This window comes from Giraffa tippelskirchi, chromosome 10 (genome assembly GCF_054371585.1).
Source record: "Giraffa tippelskirchi isolate mGirTip1 chromosome 10, T2T-mGirTip1v1.2.pri, whole genome shotgun sequence".
Classification (NCBI taxonomy): domain Eukaryota; kingdom Metazoa; phylum Chordata; class Mammalia; order Artiodactyla; family Giraffidae; genus Giraffa; species Giraffa tippelskirchi.
Genome location: NC_137284.1, coordinates 62,191,864 through 62,211,484, shown reverse-complemented (window position 1 = coordinate 62,211,484; position 19,621 = coordinate 62,191,864). Strand labels below are relative to the sequence as shown.

The window sequence follows — 19,621 nt, the reverse complement described above, 5'->3', positions numbered from 1 at the left end:
CCAGCTCTGGAAAGCAGGGAGCATGCAAAGGGAGGAACACACCAACTTCACGGTGAAATAGGTGGCAAGGAGAAGGCTGGAGGAGAAGTGCCTGTGGGCATGGAGGAGGAGGCACAGGGACACGTGTGGAGTGACGCTATCCAAGGGCCTCCTCACCTGCTAACGGGATTATGGGGGGGTCCTTTCTCAAACCTCAAATAGAGCAAAGACCTAGAACCATTCAGAGCTCATGAACACCAGCTTACCTCCCCGTACAGGAAGGATTCTGGGAAGAAATGCATGCCAGCGCAATGCAATACTGGCAGGAAAACTAACTTTGAGTCTACATGTCTGTGTGGAAGTTCTTTGGCCTTTTTTTTTCCATTTGAATTCACATCACCTAGCTGTTTGCCTAAAACATCCAACCACAGAAAGGTTTTTTCTATAGGTTAAGTTCTCCTGCAGGTTTTCTCTACAGGTTAAATTCTCATCTCGGAGTAATTTCCACAATTTCCTTCTGGCTTTGAGGTGGTATTCCAATGATTGTTATAGTTTATGTCAGCTTGACTTTTTCTTGCTCCATTAATCAATTTCATTGTCAGGTATGGCGAAGTTTTCTCCCTGCCACAACTTACTCTACAGACCTCAGCTCCCACACCCCAGATATTAGCTTTAATTGTGTAATTGAAAGAAGAATGGGCCTCTTACCCCCTCTTTCTTTCTCTGACTTAAAGCCAATTGTCTAGATACCTTAATAAAGAAATAAAAAAGGAAAATAAAACAACCAACCAAAGAAATAAAAGTAAGAAAACCCCATAAACCTTTCATAAAAATCTAATTCAAAAGCATTGAAGGGTAATGCAGAATTTTAAATTGCTTTTATTTTCCTTCTTTAAAAAATATAACACATAAGATGTTTTCTCTGTCATAAATTAAGGCAATTCGGAAGCATATTGACTAAAAAGTGAGTTCTTTGCTACCGAGATCCACTGGGATAACAACTGTAAGAGTTGAATATAGATCTTTTCAGAAATTTCTCTTTATATTTATGCAGATAAATGTTAGGTGGGAATTGTTTAGCAGAGGAAAAAATTGGAGGGTAATCATAGGAGTATTCCTTGTATGGAAGGGGTACAACATCAAGTTTAGTTAGTATTGATAAAGTTAACAAGACCTTTAAAGAGACTGAGTTACAACAAGAGGAGAACACAACCAAGGAAAGATTTGCACTTTTCAAATTACAAATGTTAAGACAGGCAAAAGCCAGGAAGGGATTTGACCAAATAGAAGGAAAACTCTTGGTAAAAGTGGCAATGTGCATAATGCATTCTCTGTGCTTAAGTTGCATGACCTGCAGTTCATGGTAATGGCATTCTAATGAGATAAACCACAGACAAATGTATGAACAGTGATTAGAAGAGAGGGGCTCCTACAGACTCCAAGTAGGTTTACTGTGGTGGGTGGTCCAGAGAGGAGTTAGGAAGGGATTCGTGCCTTACAAAAAAATTTTGAGAGAAAAGGACACAACGATTCCAACAGGGCTGACACACATCACAGGTCTGCCTGCTCTAAGAGCTTCTGGGCACCACTAACTTGTCATATTGGGGCTTCCCAGGTGGCGCTAGTGGTAAAGAATCCACCTGCCAATGCAGGATGCATAAAGAGAGGTAGGTTTAATCCCTGGGTCAGGAAGATCCCCTGGAGAAGGCAGTGGCAACCCATTCCAGTATTCTTGCTTAGAGAATCCCCATGGACAGAGGAGCCTGGCAGGTACAGTCCATATGGCTGCAAAGAGTCAGACACGACTGAAGTGACTTAGCACACACATGACTTGTCATATCGGCCCTCTGTTCCCCAATTTGGGTCAGAGATGGCATGAAGACAAACACCAAGTTGTTGCACAAGGACCAGCCTATCTGACATCTTTGTTTCATAAAAACCTGGATGTTAGGAAATCAGGATTGCGGGGAAAAGCAGTGGTTCATTTCCCTGGTGGCACAAGTAGTAGTTCAGAGCACTATTGTGGTGTCTGTGTATGTGATGACACTCTTACTTCCTTCCATTGTTTTCTTGGGGGGAAACCATTTATAGGGTTTGACTCATTGGAAAGTATACAAATTTTTTGTTCTTTTACCTTTTCTTCTTCACTTGTTTTGCAACATAGATACAACATCTGAGTACCAGAAGCTGTCTTATATTGTTAAATGGCCTTAAAGATAGAAGTCATATGGCAGGTGCACCCTACTGAAAGGCAGGAGGAGCCCAGGTTCACGAGAGTTTTGGAGCACCCCTGTTTTGGACTCTCTACCCTGTTATTATTCTGTTGTTATTTGGTGCATTTCTTAAATGTTAATTCACCATCATTTCAGGTTTTCTGTTTATATGAAGTCAAACTTAATCTTCATATACCACATGCTGTCTTCTTTTTGCTTCTTTTTCTTTCTTGTGTTTTGTCAGATTAAAGTTTGTTGTTGATTGTGGAGTGTTTTATTTTCTCTCTAATTATTTTGAAGTTCTACACCCTATGCCTATCCTTAAGTGTTTACCATTAATATTTTGAAGCACATGTTGAAGCTATGTTTTTATCTTCCTGTTCAGAATTAATGTCTTGTCTTTAGCCTTTCATTGAACAGGTCAAAAACCTAATCATTTACTGATGTCCCTCCTCACTTAGTTACCCATGTTAACATCTTTTATCACTTTTAATTCTTTTTTGTTTTAAGTCACTTCATTAAATTATTATTGACATATAAAAAGCTGTACCTATTTAATGTATACATCTTGATGCATCTGGGGATAAGCATATACTCATAAGTTCTTGACTATTATTAAGTACCAAGACTCTCCCAGTATTATTATAAAGTTTTATTTTTAAACCTATGTATTATGATATTTTAAGGGATATATAACAGGAAGACTGGTAAATACATATGTTCATTCTATCCTCTAGATTTAACGTACGCGTAATCACATAAAACATTCTGTAATCCCATAAGATACTCATTAAAAACACACCAAGGAAGCAGGGGATAGGGTTAACAACACATCTCCATTTTTAAAAGTTGCTCCCAATTTTTTCTTACCTAACAACAGCATTTCTTCAGCAGTTGTGCAAATCGATCTGTTCTCTCTTCCGTCTCTCATCGTACCCTCTGCTCTTTCTTTCCTTCCCTCTGAAAGCCTTTCCCCTTGATCCTCCCTCGGTCAGCTCCCTTCTGATCTTTCCTTCACATCTACATTCCTTTCCCAACTGCCCACCTCTGTATCTACTGGTAAACCTGTTCACTACCACAAGAGCTCCACGACCAAGAGATATACATAAAGGATTCTTCCACTTCAGAAAACATGAGAAGGGTTATTGTAATCGCCTAACATTTAACATATATGTTAAAGTCACACATACTGTAAACGCAATAAATAAGGGAAACTGCTGCTTAAAACATGGACTTCCCAGGTGGTGCTAGTGGTGAAGAACCCGACTGCCAATGTAGGAGACATAAGAGATTCTGGTTTGATCCCTGGGTCTGGAAGATCCCCTGGAAAAGGGATGACAACCCACTCCACTATTCCTGTCTGGAGAATCCTGTGGACAGAGGAGCCTGGCAGGCTACAGTCCATAGCATCACAAAGAGTCAGACATGACTGATGCAACTTAGCACATATGCATGCTGCTTAACAGAATGCTGTATCAATTCCCATGTAAAATGAAGAATTAAATCCTAATTTTTCTGTTCTAAATCTTTATTTTATGATTTGTGTTTCCTTAATGTATACCTATACCTACTTTCTTCAATTTAAGTCTGAATTTTGCAATAAGGAGTTCATGATCTGAGCCACAGTCAGCTCCTAGTCTTATTTTTGCTGACTGTATAGAGCTTCTCCATCCTTGGCCGCAAAGAATATAATCAATCTGATTTCCGTATTGACCATCTACTGATGTCCATGTGTAGAGTCTTCTCTTGTGTTGTTGAAAGAGGGTGTTCTCTATGACCAGTGTGTTCTCTTGGCAAAACTCTGTTATCCTTTGCCTTGCTTCATTTTGTACTCCAAGGCCAAATTTGCCTGTTACTCCAGGTATCTCTTGACTTCCTACTTTTGCATTCCTGTCCCCTACGATGAAAAGGACATCTTTTGGGGGTGTTAGTTCTAAAAGGTCTTGTAGGTCTTCATAGAACCATTCTTCAGCCTTACTGGTTGGGGCATAGACTTGGATTACTGTGATATTGAATGGTTTGCCTTGGAAATGAATAGAGATCATTCTGTCTTTTTTGAGATTGCACCGAAGTACTGTATTTCTGACTCTTTTGTTGACTATGAAGGCTACTCCATTTCTCCTAAGGGATTCTTGCCCACAGTAGTAGATATAATGGCCATCTGAGTTAAATTTGCCCATTCCAGTACATTTTAGTTCACTGATTCCTAAAATGTTGATGCTTGCCATCTCCTGTTTGAACACTTCCAATTTATCTTGATTCATGGACCTAACCTTCCAGGTTCATATGCAGTATTGTTCTTTACAGCATTGGACTTTACTTCCATCAACAGTCACATCCACAACTGGGTATTGTTTTTGCTTTGGCTCTGTCTCTTCATTCATTCTGGAGTTATTTCTCCACTTGTCTCCAGTAGCATATTGGGGACCTACTGACCTGGGGAGTTCATCTTAAGTGTCATATCTTTTTGCCTTTTCATACTGTTCATAGAGTTCTCAAGGCAAGAATACTGAAGTGGTTTGCCATTTCCTTCTCCAGTGAACCATATTTTGTCAGAACTCACCACCATGACCCATCCATCTTGGGTTGGCCCTACATGATGTGGCTTATAGTTTCAATCAGTTAGACAAGGCTGTGGCCCATGTGATCAGTTTAATTAGTTTTCTATGATTGTGGTTTTCATTCTATCTGCCCTCTGACAAATAAGGAGGCTTATGGAAGCTTCCTGATGGGAGAGACTGACTGAGGGGGAAACTGGGTCTTGTTCTGATGGCTGGGGCCATGCTCAGTAAATCTTTAACCCAATTTTCTGTTGATGGGTGGGGCTGTGTTCCCTCCCTGTAGTTTGACCTGAGACCAAACTATGGTGGAGGTAATGAAGAAAATGGCAACCTCCTTCAAAAGGTCCCCTGCACGCACTGCCACACTCAGTGCCCCCGACTCTGCAGCAGGCCACCGCCGACCCACGTCTCCACTGGAGACTCCTGGACACTCACAGAAAAGTCTGAGTCATTTTCTTGTGGGGTCACTGCTCCTTTCTCCTAGGTCCTGGTGTACACAAGGTTTTGTTTGTGCCCTCCAAGAGTCTGTTTCTCCAGTCCTGTGTAAGTTCTGGTGGGGTTAATGGCGACCTCCTCCAAGAGGGCTTATGCCACACCCAGGTCTCCTGTACCCAGAGCCCCTGCCCCTGCAGCAGGCCACTGCTGGCCTGTACCTCCGCAGGAGACACTCAAACATTCGAGGGCAGGTCTGGCTCAGTCTCTGATACCAAGTAAATTACTAAAACATAATAAGGTATCTTGTTTGGAGAGTGCTGGCAATTAGTAGTTGAACATATAGATCAAATAATTTAGAATAAGGGAGTAAGGCAAGCATATATCCACTCACCCACCATATCGAGTGCATATTTATAAAGCCCAACTGGTCTGAATACCAAAAGCAACACAACATACAATTCACAGATAAAAATTGTCATTTTAAGTATGACATGGAAGCTATTGCAAAGTCATAAGCTATCAAACCTATTAAACCTAACTACAAATATGGATATAAATGTCATCTCCAAAAAAGGTTAGTAGCATTCTAGAAAATAGTTTTCCAAATATAAGAACTAAATGTTATGACAGAAAAAGTTCCAGTTTAAATACCTAAGGAATGGCTCTTTGAAAGATAAAAATTAATATCAGGGCCATCCTGTGGAACTTGTCTGAGTTGGGACCTTAAAATGGAGACATTAGTGATAGGTCCATTTGTGAGTAATGAGTGTAAGAACCAATGAAGAGGCAACAATGTAGTCGTTAGACCCAGCGGTGAAGTTACATGTACACGTGGCCTTGCAATACCATTACACACACACTACCCCTTAATTAGTGTCAGCCATGAGCCAGGATTCCAAGTGCAGAGTGGCATGTCAGAGTACATTGTGAGCATTTTGAGGGCAGGGATGATGTTTCATTCATGACTGCACAGAGTAAATGACACATGTTTGACATGCAAGAAAGGAGATATCAAGATGCCCAATAAACTATTTCATGACTTACTTGGGTCAGTCTAGAATGGGTAATTGTCCAAATGAGGTAATAAACATTAGCCATCTCTAAGAAGCAATGAAGGGACCTCCCTGACAGTCTAATGGTTAAGATTCCAAACTTCCAATGCAGGGTGCACAGGTTCAATTCTTAGTTGGGGAATAAAAATCCTGTGTGGTATGCAGCATAGCAAAAAAAAAAGAAGAAGAAGAAAAGAAAACCCAGAAAAGAAGATATAGAGAGTTTATATTCAATTACAGTTTTACAGGGTGGGAAGATCAGGTTTAACTTATATGTTTGCATTTATAATTTGTTCTTGGGATGGTGGTATGACAAGAAGGTAAAAATTCTTCCTCCCTTATGTGTAGCCATGTGTGTTTTTATGTTAGTATGCACATCAGGGCCCAAAGTCTGTTTAAAAGGCTTTCCTTGAAATCTGATTTTATCCCAAATACCTGCCACTAACCTGGCAGTTGTATTTGCTACACTGGTAGAGCCCCTGAGGAGTAAATTGGGGAATGACTGAAAATCCATTCCTCATTCATAAAAAGGCTGTGCTTAAGACTATCCCCCTTATACCAGCATTTCTTTATTTTAAAAGTAAAAGATATATGAGACAAAAAGGAGAAAAAAAAAGAAAAAACTCTACCAGGATAAGAGATAAAACAATGAAAGTAAACTGCTAAGGGTCAAATACATTAAGCCAACAACCCAGAACAAAAAAACATACAAGTTTAAGGGGCAGATGAAACCAGTTATCTGAATCAAAGGGGCTGAAAGTAGTCATAAGTCTTTGGTGCAAATACTGAAGACAAGATGGGGAAATCTCACAGGACATGTTTGGAGACAAAAGTTCTCAAAGATCATGGACCCTTAACCCTTTTTACAGCATTGGCCCTTCTGCTCATCTGGATTCCTGGAAAGGCATACTTGTGTAAAACATCTTGTACTTTTAGGGAACTCTAGCATCCCCTGAAGCTCATCTGTGAACTCGTCAAAGCCTTGGGCCTACCCTCTTAGCAAACTGCCCAAGTCATCTCCCCTGGGCTCGGCACCCCACCGAGCAGACACCCTTCTTTGTGCATCTCTCCCCTAAGTGGGGAAAGTTCTGCCACTATTGCAACTTTCTCCAGCCACACCGGCATCACTGTGAAGTGTCTGGTTTCAGGCTTTCAACAAAGTTGACACAAGCTGCGTTTGATCATCTATAGCTCAAGGGGATGAATTCAGATCATAGTCTTTCTGTAATCATACACATACAAGCTACTACGGGTTGGGTTCCCAGGGAAGTGGATTGCGACGCTGAGATGGAGTGTAGTGTGCAGATTGTTCATCAAGGAGAGATGGGGATCAACACCTGTGAGGAGGAGGGAAGGAAGCAGATGTGGGCACAGGGAGAATGGCAGAGGACAGCCTCTGCTGACCTTCTCTTGCTCCAGTGCTAAGACAGCTCTTTGGAATTGGTCTGCATTGGAATGAAATAGCTGTGTCTCTGTATGCCAGTGGATGTGGGCTACCCCAAGAAGGATTGACTTTAGTCAAGGTGACCCCTTGCAGTTGCAGCAATTCCTGAAATGACTGACAGCAAAAGGCCATCTGCTGACATCTTTCCCAGCTGCACACACCCTTTCTGAAGGCATTTCTGAGTGGTGTAGCTCCATGTCTGTCCCACAACCCAGTCTACTTCCAATAAGCTTTGTTGACACAAGTTTGATGGGCTTTAAAATGGAACCCACTTCAGAAAAGCAGGATATCTACTATCAGAACTAACTCAAATTTTTGTTCAGTTGCTCAGTTGTGTCTGCCTCTTTGTGACCCCATGGACTGCAGCACACTGTCAAATAGTATTCATTAATGTGCCAGGCACTGTTTTGGGTGCTAACGATGTGTTGATGAAAAGTCACTACCCTCATTGTAGAGAGATATTTAGATTAAAAAGGCAGTCCAATAAATTAGTAACATATTTTGGTAATAGGAAGTGACTTGAAGACAGACAAAACAGGTGAGAAGATAGAATGACTGAGTAGCCAGTGAGGTAGGTACGAGCTTAGGATGGAGGTCAGGACAGTCTTCTCTGAGGAGGTGACAGTTCAGGAGAGAATTGTTAGTAGGCAGGGGCAAGTGGCATGAAACTCTGGAGATAAAAGTATATTTCCGGTAGAGGAAAGGAAGTATAAAGACCTCGAGCAGGACTGGGCTTTGCACATTTAGGGTCCGGTAAGGCTAGTATGGCTGGAGCAGAGAGAATAGGAAGTGGGAGGGACTGGGTCAGGACCTATACGACTGCTGCTGCTGCTGCTAAGTCGCATCAGTTGTGTCCGACTCTGTGCGACCCCAGAGACGGCAGCCCACCAGGCTCCGCCGTCCCTGGGATTCTCCAGGCAAGAGTACTGGAGTGGGTTGCCATTTCCTTCTCCAGGGCATGAAAGTGAAAAGTGAAAGTGGAGTCGCTCAGTCATGTCCGACTCAGTGACCCCATGGACTGCAGCCCGCCAGGCTCCTCCGTCCATGGGATTTTCCAGGCAAGAGTACTGGAGTGGGGTGCCACTAGGAGCCCTGAAAAGCAATCTAGATTCCGCAGGAAGTACAGTGGAAAGTCCATGGAAAGTTTCTAGTAGAAAAGAAACACGACTTATTTGGCACTTTTTAAAAGTGTGGAGAATGAACTTAAGGTTACCAGGGGGAGGGGTGAAGGGAGGGGATAGTTAGGGGGTTTGGGATCCACACATATACAGTGCTGTATTTAAAATGGATAATCAACTAGGACCTACTGTGTAGCACATAGAACTCTGCTTGATATTATATGGCAGCCTGGATGGGAGGGGAGTGTCAGGGAGAATGGATACATGTGTCTGTATGGCTGAGTCCCTTCGCTGTTCACCTGAAACTGTCACAACACTGTTAATTGGCTATACCTCAAGACAAAATAAAAAGTTTTTTAAAAAGTCTGCTCAGTGGAAAATGAGCTAAGAGATTATGGAAATAAAGACTACAGATTCAATTATTTTAAAAACTCTGATAAAATATATAAAACAAAATTTACCATTTTGAATCTTATTTTGAGCGTATAATTTAGTAACATTAGGTACTTTCATGCTGTAGCACAATCATCATGACCATTCATGTCCACAAGTTTTCCATCATCCCAAAGAGAGACCCTGTACCCAAACAATAACTTCACATGCCCCTCTCCTTCCAGGCCCTGGTAATCAGTCTTTCACCACTCTTTTCTTTCTGTACACATTTACCTGCTCTAGTGTTTCCCTAATGGTCCAGGAACAAGCGACGAGAATGAAGACAGAACATGAACTCTGGTGCAATGGGTCAGGGGACCTGCAGCCTCTAGCGGACTGAGGTGCAGAGTCCACTCTGAGTCCAGCTGTTATTCCTGATTGCACACTACAAGACTTTCTCAGATCTTATCTTTCTCAAGACAGTACACTGACACAATCCAGATCTCCTTGTTTTCACCCCAGGCCGGTCCCTTCTGGGCTAGTGTCAGGGACAATTAGCAAGCGTGTAGGCAGCATTCATTCATGCCTGATGGCGACCTGGTGTTCCAAGGTCCATGCTTTCATGATCCCGATCATATTCCTTTCTGGGTCTGGCCTTGGAGTTTGTAACAAGGTGATTATTATAAGAAAAACATGAAAGATAATCATTAACAGTTTCTTAATATATGCTGGTTTTCCAGGTGCTATTTCTGTGAAATTTCTCAAGGCTGTGAAAGTACATTATTAGGAATTCCCACTGCAGGAAATGGTAACCCACTCCAGTACTCTTGCCTGGAAAATCCCATGGATGGAGGAGCCTGGTAGGCTACAGTCCATGGGGTCGAGAAGAGTCGGACACGACTGAGTGACTTCACTTTCACTTTTCACTTTCCTGCATTGGAGAAGGAAATGGCAACCCACTCCAGTGTTCTTGCCTGGAGAATCTCAGGGATGGCGGAGCCTAGTGGGCTGCCATCTATGGGGTCGCACAGAGTCAGACACGACTGAAGCGGCCCAGCAGCAGCAGCAGCAGCATATATACTATCTTTGACAGACTATCATTTATATTCCCATCAGCCAGTGCACAAGGGTTTCAATTTCTCCACATCCTCATCAATACTTTTTTTAAAAAAGTATAATAGCCATCCTTATCAATGTGAGATTTAAACATTTATAATATCCAATATACAGGAGGGAGAGGGAGAGAGAATATGCATCTTATGGGCAGATAGACTTACTTTCTCAACTCTTCAATACTCTGAAATTAAAAATGTTCTTTTACATAATTTCATGTGCAAGAAATAAATGGAAATAGACACTTAAACAGCCATCAAGTATCTTTTACTGACACTAATTCCCTCTAAGTTTAGGAATCTTTTGCAACACAGATGAGTGGATAGAGGTGCCTTTAGAGGAGCAGTAAGTAGGGATGTCATCAAGGGTCAACAGTGAGAACCCTTAGCATGTGCTTCCTTAATGTGGGTGAGAAATGATGATATGATTGGGACCAGGGTACTGGCAGACAACTTAGGAAGAAGGAGCCAGATTTGAAATTTATCTTGAGAGTAGAACCAAGAGAACTTGATGATGGATTGGTTATGGGAGAAGAGAGAAAGAATATTTAACACAATTCCTAGGGTTTTGGCTTGAATGACTGAATGGGGAATGCAGCTAGCTAGAGAAGGAAGAATTCAGGTGCAAAACAAAGTTGCTGGTAGAAATGACTCATTTTCTTTAGAACATGCTACATTTGAGAGGTCCCTTAGACCTTCAGTTGATTGTCTCAAGTAAGCAGTTGACATATTAATATGGATGAGCAGAAGGCTTGGGGCTGACTTGAGCATCCAGAGCAGTTGGATGGTATTGGGTGCTCTGGCACTTAAAGAGGTCACCTAGTGATCTAATATTCAGCTAAGCCCTACAGCAGAAAACAGGGATATACAAATTCATCACTGTGGCTATTAGATAGATGAGGAGTCTACTTGTGAAATCACACAAAGTATCTTTTTGACCAAAATGGAATGAAACTAGAAATTAACAGCAGTAAGAAAGTTGGAATTAACAGCAGTAAGAAAGTTGGAATGGAGAAGGAAATGGCAACCCACTCCAGTATTCTTGCCTGGAGAATCCCAGGGACGGTGGAGCCTGGTGGGCTGCCATCTATGGGGTCGCACAGAGTCAGACACGACTGAAGCGACTTAGCAGCAGCAGCAGCAGCAAGAAAGGTGGAAAATTCACAAAATGTGAAAACTAAACAACACAGTCTTGAACAACCACTAAATTAAGGAAGAAAACAAAAGGGAATTTTAAAAGTATATTAAGACAAATGAGGGGCGGTCCAGAGATGGTGGAAGAATAGGACGGAGAGACCACTTTCTCCCCAACAAATTCATCAAAAGATCATTTGAATGCTGAGCAACTTCTGCAAAACAACTTCTGAATGCTGGCGGAGGACATCAGGCACCCAGAAAGGCAGCCCATTGTCTACGAAAGGAGGTAGGACAAAACATAAAAGACAAAAAGAGAGACAAAAGAGTTAGAGACGGGAGACCTGTCCTGGGGAGGGATTCGTGAAGGAGGAGAAGCTCCGAAACAGTAGGAAACGCTCTCACAGGCAGGTCTGTGGGGAATCTCAGAGGGCAACATAACCGGGAGAGGGAAAAAAAAAAACCCATGAAATACGCAGCTGCCAGCAGAGAAGTAGCTCAGTCGCTCGCATCAGCCACCAGCAAGCGGGGGCTGGACAGGGAGTCGCCGGCTGCATAATCACTGCTTAGGGGCCTGAATGCTAACCACATCTTCCTGGGATCCTGGGTGGTAGACATCTGCCAGGAGGGTCACAGCCTGAGATGAGCTCCCCAGAGGAGACACAGCACGCCTGAGATGGTTCTCTCCTGGTGCACCTGGGAAACCGAACGGCCAGGACTGGGGTGGGGATTACTTGGCCCAACTGGGACAGTGCGCTTGCCAAGCACCTGGTGTTGCCTGAGCTGCTCAGACCTAGGAAGGGCACAAAACACATTCCCAACTGAGTCTGTGACCTTGTGGAGTACTCGAGAACCTGAGTGGCTTAGACCTGGGAAGTGCACAAAATGCAGGACCCACTTTAGACAGTGCCCCTGCAGAGCACCCTGGAGCCTGAGCAGTGTAGACCAGGGAAGCACATGCTGCCTTGAGCTGGGGCAAACCCAGTGTGGTCCATACAATGTGAGCTCTTCCCACACACGCCAGTGATATTTGTTTGCAGTGTCCCTCACTCCCCACAACACAACTGAACAAGTGAGCCTAAATAAGTGACCACCTTTGCCCCCTTGTGTCAGGGTAGAAATTAGACACTGAAGAGACTTGCAAATAGAGGAAGCCAAAATAAAGAAGAGGGATCTGGTCTGGAAGTGACAGGTGCAACAGATTAAAACCCTGTAGCTAACATTGACAAAGCATTGGAGGGAGCCTATAGACCTTGGGAACAAGTACAAGCTGGATAAGAAAGCTGTGGTACATATACACAATGGGATATTATTCAGCTATTAAAAAGAACACACTTGAATCAGTTCTAACGAGGTGGATGAAACTGAAGCCTATTATACAGAGTGAAGTAATTCAGAAAGAAAAACACCAATACAGTATATTAAGGCATATATATGGAGTTTAGAAAGATGTTAATGATGACCCTATGTGCAAGACAGCAAAAGAGACAGAGAGGTAAAGAACAGACTTTTGGTCTCTGTGGGAGAAGCTGCAGGTGGGATGATTTGACAGAATAGCATTGAAACATGTGTATTATCATATGTGAAATAGATGACCAGTTCAAGTTCGATGCATGAAACAGGGCACTCAAAGCTGGTGCACTGGGACGACCAAGAGGGATGGGATGGGATGGGGAAAGGAAGTGGGAGGGGGATACGGGATGGGGGGACACATGTACACCCATGGGAGATTCATGTCAATGTATGGCAAAAACCACTACAATATTGTAAAGTAATTAGCCTCCAATTAAAATAAATTAATTTTTAAAATATATTTTTAAAAAAGCCCTGCAGAAGGAAATGACAATCCACTCCAGTACTCTTTCCTGGAGAATCCCATGGACAGAGGAGCCTGAAGGGCTACAGTCCACAGGATTGCAATGAGTCGGATACAACTGAGCGACTGAGCATGCACGCACACATAGACCTTTACAGGCTTATGAAATATTCAATTAGGATGCAGCCTAGGTAACCCTAGTTATCAAGCACTACTCCTGTTATGTGTCAGAATTTGATTTGAAGCCAGTGTATCCTATGGACTTCATTTGCATCAAATTTTAAACCTTAAGATGTCTTCCCTACACTCTATAGCACATCGGCTTGAAAACTACTTCATTGTTAAATATACAAGAATTTATGGATTGTAACATTTTAGAGAAAGAAAGCACCAGAAAGAGTGCTTTCTTTCTCCAAAACCTCATAATTTATTCAGAACAAAAACAATGGAATTGTCTGAGGGAGATGGATATTGGTCTTAAATACTGACAATTAGGAGTGATGCAATTATAAGGAAAGTGGCTTCCATTTGGAGCAGATGATGACACATACCACCCTGTTAATCCAAAGGAGAAAAACGGTACACTGTGATGAAGAAAACAAAATATTAAGTATAAAATCTTGACTATTTTTCTGCAAAGAAAGTACACACATCTTTTCAAAGTTAAGATGAAGCAAAATAATGGCATTTTCTTAGTGAAAGAAAACTAGCAGGCTAGCATATTTGTCAGATTTCCAAATTCATGCTGTTATCTGTGCTGGCATTGGGCTCACAGGCCCTGGGGCCTTTCCTTGACTTGGATGAGACCCTGTGTTTGGCTGTAGACCTTGCTAAGCAGCGTTTGAGGAAATCCCACCCTGGTACTCCACAAAGCCTCTGGTTCTCATCTCATCCAAGTTTCCACTAAGTAGGCTTGATAAAGTTGCATTTAGCATTCCTCAGCAAGCAATGGCCTGCATTTTCTCCAGAGTTCAGCCTCACATGGAGCTGCCTGCACCTGCACTTTCAGTTCTTTTCTCTGAAGTGTGGGTGGTTTTTTCCCATTACATCCAAATTGAAAAGATTTCTTCCCATTTGAGAAAGAAAAAATAAATCACTTCTATCTCATCTACCGTAGTTCAGTGCTATGCTGCAAGTGCTTATAAAATTTTCTCTAGAACAAATGGAACTGTTAACTCTTTAAATGTTATGAAGGTACAAGGAACCATAAAGTTTCCTTCCTGGAATTTTCCAGAGACTCTATTGCACGTAACTGTAAGTCAACACATCCTTTTTGTTCAGTACATCAATCCCAGGTGAGTCAGTGTTAGGAAGACTACATTCAGTGGTGAAAGTGATAGTCGCTCAGTCGTGTCCAACTCCTTGTAACCCCATGGACTGTGGCACTCCAGGCTTCCCTGTCCATGGAATTCTCCAGGCAAGAATACTGGAGTGGGTAGTCATTTCCTTCTCCAGGGGATCTTCCCAGCCCAGGGATTGAACCTGGGTCTCCTGTGTTGCAGGCAGATTCTTTACCATCTGAGCCACCAGAGAAGCCCCCAGTCACTGGTGTTTGTTTTAAAAAGAAAAGTAATAAAAAATAAATAAATAAAAAGCAAAGTAAAGCTGTAGATATAGTATCCAATCTCATGTAACTGATTAGTCACTAACTTAACATTGCTTAACAAGTCCTTATTGACCAACTAAAGAAAATTCTATCTTTTGTGTGTACTGTGGAATTTCTATAATACTGCTACCTAAGAGCAGGATGTTCCACTGGTCATTCAGAGTTTAAGTAGACTATACATGCAGATATGGAGGCCAGAGGTCATGTTTGTTTTGTTATATATGTTGGACATTAGCCAACGTTTCATACTCTAAGAGAAGCAGATCACAAGAACACTATCTTCTGTGTTCCACACTACTCACACGTTACATCAAATGTCAAGGAAAGTACACAAGCTTGAAGATTCATTATACTGTACCTGCAAATTTCAGAGATAAGACATATTCTGATTTTTGTTTAAAAAAAAAAGCCTTCCATATTATATATGACCTGGCTCCAAGAGGAAAGCCAACCCCAGACCTTGAGAAAAAGTTTGCAGAAATAATGATATGATAAATAATGATTGATTCTAGCCTGACTTTGACTTAGTATTCAAGTCAGATTTAAAATGACCTAGTAAATCAGTCAGTTCAGTTCAGTTCAGTCGCTCAGTTGTGTCCAACTCTTTGCGACCCCATGAACCACAGTACACCAGGCCTCCCTGTCCATCACCAACTCCCGGAGTCTACCCAAACCTTGTCCATTGAGTCTGTGATGCCATCTAACTATCTCATCCTCTGTCATCCCCTTCTCCTCCTGCCCTCAATCTTTCCCAGCATCAGGGTCTTTTCCAATGAGTCAGCTCTTTGCATTGGGTGGCCAAAGTATTGGAGTTTCAGCTTCAACATCAGTCCTTCCAATGAACACCAAGGACTGATCTCCTTTAGGATGGACTGGTTGGATCTCCTTGCAGTCCAAGGGACTCTCAAGAGTCTTCTCCAACACCACAGTGCAAAAGCATCAATTCTTCGGCACTCAGCTTTCTTTATAGTCCAACTCTCATATCCATACATGACTACTGGAAAAACCAAAGCCTTGACTAGACAGACCTTTGTTGACAAAGTAATGTCTCTGCTTCTTAAAATGCTGTCTAGGTTGGTCATAACCTTCCTTCCAAGGAATAAGCGTCTTTTAATTTCATGGCTGCAAGCACCATCTGCAGTGATTTTGGAGCCCCCCAAAATAAATCAGCCACTGTTTCCACTGTTTCCCCATCTATTTCCCATGAAGTGATGGGACTAGATGCCATGATTTTAGTTTTCTGAATGTTGAGCTTTAAGCCAACTTTTCCACTCTCCTCTTTCACTTTCATCAAGAGGCTCTTTAGTTCTTCTTCACTTTCTGCCATAAGGGTGGTATCATCTGCATATCTGAGGTTATTGATATTTCTCTCGGCAGTATTGATTCCAGCTTGTGCTTCATCCAGCCCAGCGTTTCTCATGATGTACTCTGCATATAAGTTAAATAAGCAGGGTGACAATATACAGCCCTGATGTACTCCTTTCCCAATTTGGAACCAGTCTGTTGTTCCATGTCCAGTTCTAACTGTTGCTTCCTGACCTGCATACAGATTTCTCAAGAGGCAGGTCAGGTGGTTTGGTATTCCCATCTTCTTCAGAATTTTCCACAGTTTATTGTGATCCACACTGTCAAAGGCTTTGGCATAATCAACAAAGCAGAAATAGATGTTTTTCTGGAACTCTCTTGCTTTTTCGATGATCCAGCAGATGTTGGCAATTTGATCTCTGGTTCCTCTGTTTTTCCTAAAACCAGCTTGAACATCTGGAAGTTCACAGTTCACGTATTGCTGAAGCTTGGCTTGGAAAATTTTGAACATTATTTCACTACCGTGTGAGATGAGTGCAAATTGTGAGATAGTTTGAGCATTCTTTGGCATTGCCTTTCTTTGGAATTGGAATGTAAACTGACTTTTTCCAGTCCTGTGGCCACTGCTGAGTTTTCCAAATTTGCTGACATATTGAGTGCAGCACTTTCACAGCATCATCTTTCAGAATTTGAAATAGCTCATTGGAATCCCATCACCTCCACCAGCTTTGTTCATAGTGATGCTTCCTAAGGCCCACTTGGCTTCACATTCCAGGATGTCAGGTGAGACATCCTAGACTCTCTAGGTGAGAGTGAGTGATCACACCATCATGATTATCTGGATCGTGAAGATATTTTTTGCACAGTTCTTCTGTGTATTCTTGCCACCTCTTCTTAACATCTTCTGCTTCTGTTAGGCCCATACCATTTCTGTCCTTTATTGAGCCCATCTTTGCTTGAGATGTTCCCTTGGTATCTCTAATTTTCTTGAAGAGATCTCTAGTCTTTCCCATCCTATTGTTTTCCTCTATTTCTATGCATTGATCACTAAGGAAGGCTTTTTTATCTCTCCTTGCTATTCTTTGGAACTCTGCATTCAAATGGGTATATCTTTCCTTTTCTCCTTTGCTTTTTGAAAATCAGTCAACAAGTATTTATTTAGCATTTACAAGAAAGTGCATTGCATATAACACTGTCAGCTGGAAATCTGACACATCACAAAAGGCTCTTCTCTGTTATCATTACTTTGATCAGGTGGGGAGTCAACTCATAAACACAGTACACACATTGTCAAATCACCTGAAATGCAAGCTTATGTCCAGGAGACACAAAAATCTTCCTAGTTGATTCAAATGGCAGCCAATTCTGAGCATCACTACTCTTCTCCAAGTCCAGGCAGGGACCAGAGTCGAAGGGTTTTAAGCAGAGATGAGAAGTTTTGCTTGTGTGTACCCAAGTTCTGGCTGGAATGAGGAGAAGAAATTTGAAGGGAGCATTAACTAAAGCTAGGAAGACCTGTGAGAGGGCACTTGCAGTAGCTCTACCAAGAAATGCTAAGGGTTTGAGTGACTATCTCAACAAAAACAAATAACAGGTAACTATTAGGGAAAGTCAGCAGGATCTGGCGATCAGGGGGACGTATATGAGTCAAAGGAAGGAAGAAAGAAATGCCTGTGGTTCCCAGGTTTCCCACCCTTGTACATTGTCCATGGATTTATCCTAAGTTTTCTTAGGACTGATGGAGCCTTCAACAGCCAACATACACACACACACTAGAGGAAGGACTTTGGTTGTTTTGTTTGCGGGGGGACACACTTGGTCTCGGGGGAAAGTTAGAGGAAGCCATGGGGGAAGATGGAGACTTTGGTGTCTGACGGATGGTTGAAAAGCTATCTGAGCTTAAGTCTAACCTGAAAATAAACGGTCATTAGCAAGTAGCCATCCATCTTGGTAATACAAATCGCAATGTTCCAGAATGCCCTCTGTTTGCATGAGTTAATTTCTTAACTTCCAACCCCAGCAAACTGGTCAAGCTTCTGTCTGGACTTGTTAAGAAAAAATATTTTGTTTTAATTCAACCACTATTTTTCTTGTCTTGTTACAAGTTCCCTTTTAGAAGTATGAAGAGTACATCTAAATATGTATGCTGTAATCCATTAAAAAGTATCCACTTATGGATCATGTGTTTCTGGACTTTTTTCAACAAACCACAATCTATAGAATCCCTTATATGTAGTGGTACTCTTTTTTAACTGTTTTACTATTACTATCTAGTGGGGTTTTTTATAAGTTTATTTTTAATTGAAAGATAATTGCTTGACAATATTGTGTTGGTTTCGGCCACACATCAACACGAATCAGCCACAGGTATACATATGTCCCCTCCCTCTTGAACCTTCCTCCTACCTCCCACCCCATCTCACCCCTCTAGATTGTTACAGAGCCCTGGTTTGAGTTCCTGAGTCATACAGCAAATTCCCATTGGCTATCTGTTTTTATATATGATGGTGTATATGTTTCCATGCTACTCTCTCCATTTGTCCCACCCTCTCCTTCCCCTTCTGTGTCCATAATTCTGTTCTCTATGTCTGTCTCCATTGCTAGATGACACTCTTTAATTTGCTACCTTTTTCTATACATCATGTGTCACCCAGTTTTTAGAAAAGTTCTTCCAAATGAGGAAACTGAAGCTCAAATAGCTGAGACGACCTGACCAAACTGATGCTGTTATTAAGTGAAGGATACAGGACTCATGTTTGCTTCTTCTGACCCCTCAGCTAGGGCTCTTTACCAAGTAGTAACTGGGCTTTAGCAAGTCCCATCCTGTAACCACCACCACCACCACCACCACCATCACCACGTCAGGCTCCGGAATCAAACTTTGTGGACTCTGATTACTTCAATATTCTGAAAGGCTGGTGAAAACTCTACTTAACTGGCAGGGCATTATGGGAAAATGGATACTCCCAAGAATTTAGTTTAAAGTTCAGTATCAGAATGGGCTACTGGCTCAAGGCCCAGAGAAGAAAGCCTGGCTCTGAGAAATTCTTTCATCCCTCCATGATTTAATTTTGATCAATATTTTGTCACATGTATATGAGAAAAGCAACGCCTGCTGCAGTTCTTTTAACTGCCAAACATATTCATTTTCATTCATTTGTTCTCTCTCTTAGCAGAAGGTCAGAGTTAATCAAAGATGATGGTATCCATGCTCAGTCTGAAATTATTAAAGACCTCAGAGATCTGCTGCTGCAATCTCTGAACTGCAAAGCCCCCACTTATTCTCCAGGAACAAAGAAAAGATGAGTCAATCGACCCTGTACACAGCTTCGATTGTTTTTGTGGAGAACAATTTATTATTATCTCCGGTCTTGGGTAGCCATCATCTGCCTGGGAGTTATGATGAATAGAGTATGTAGAAGTGTGGGCCTCAGGGAATTAGCCAGTGATTCAGATCTATCGGAAGGTCACATC

General features: G+C 42.0%; 1 protein-coding gene across 2 annotated transcripts in view; it reads left to right on the top strand.

Annotated features, from left to right (window-relative positions):
* Positions 1-19,621, top strand: part of LOC145522701 (uncharacterized) — a 514,463-nt gene that overhangs the window by 423,731 nt on the left and 71,111 nt on the right. The window contains exon 5 of one of the 2 annotated variants that reach the window (XR_014066131.1): positions 2,144-2,458. The exons of the other annotated variant lie outside the window; for it this stretch is intronic. The gene's annotated coding sequence lies outside the window, so the exon portion shown is untranslated. Of the gene's footprint in view, positions 1-2,143; positions 2,459-19,621 lie in introns of those variants that run through there. 2 annotated transcript variants of the gene reach the window in all.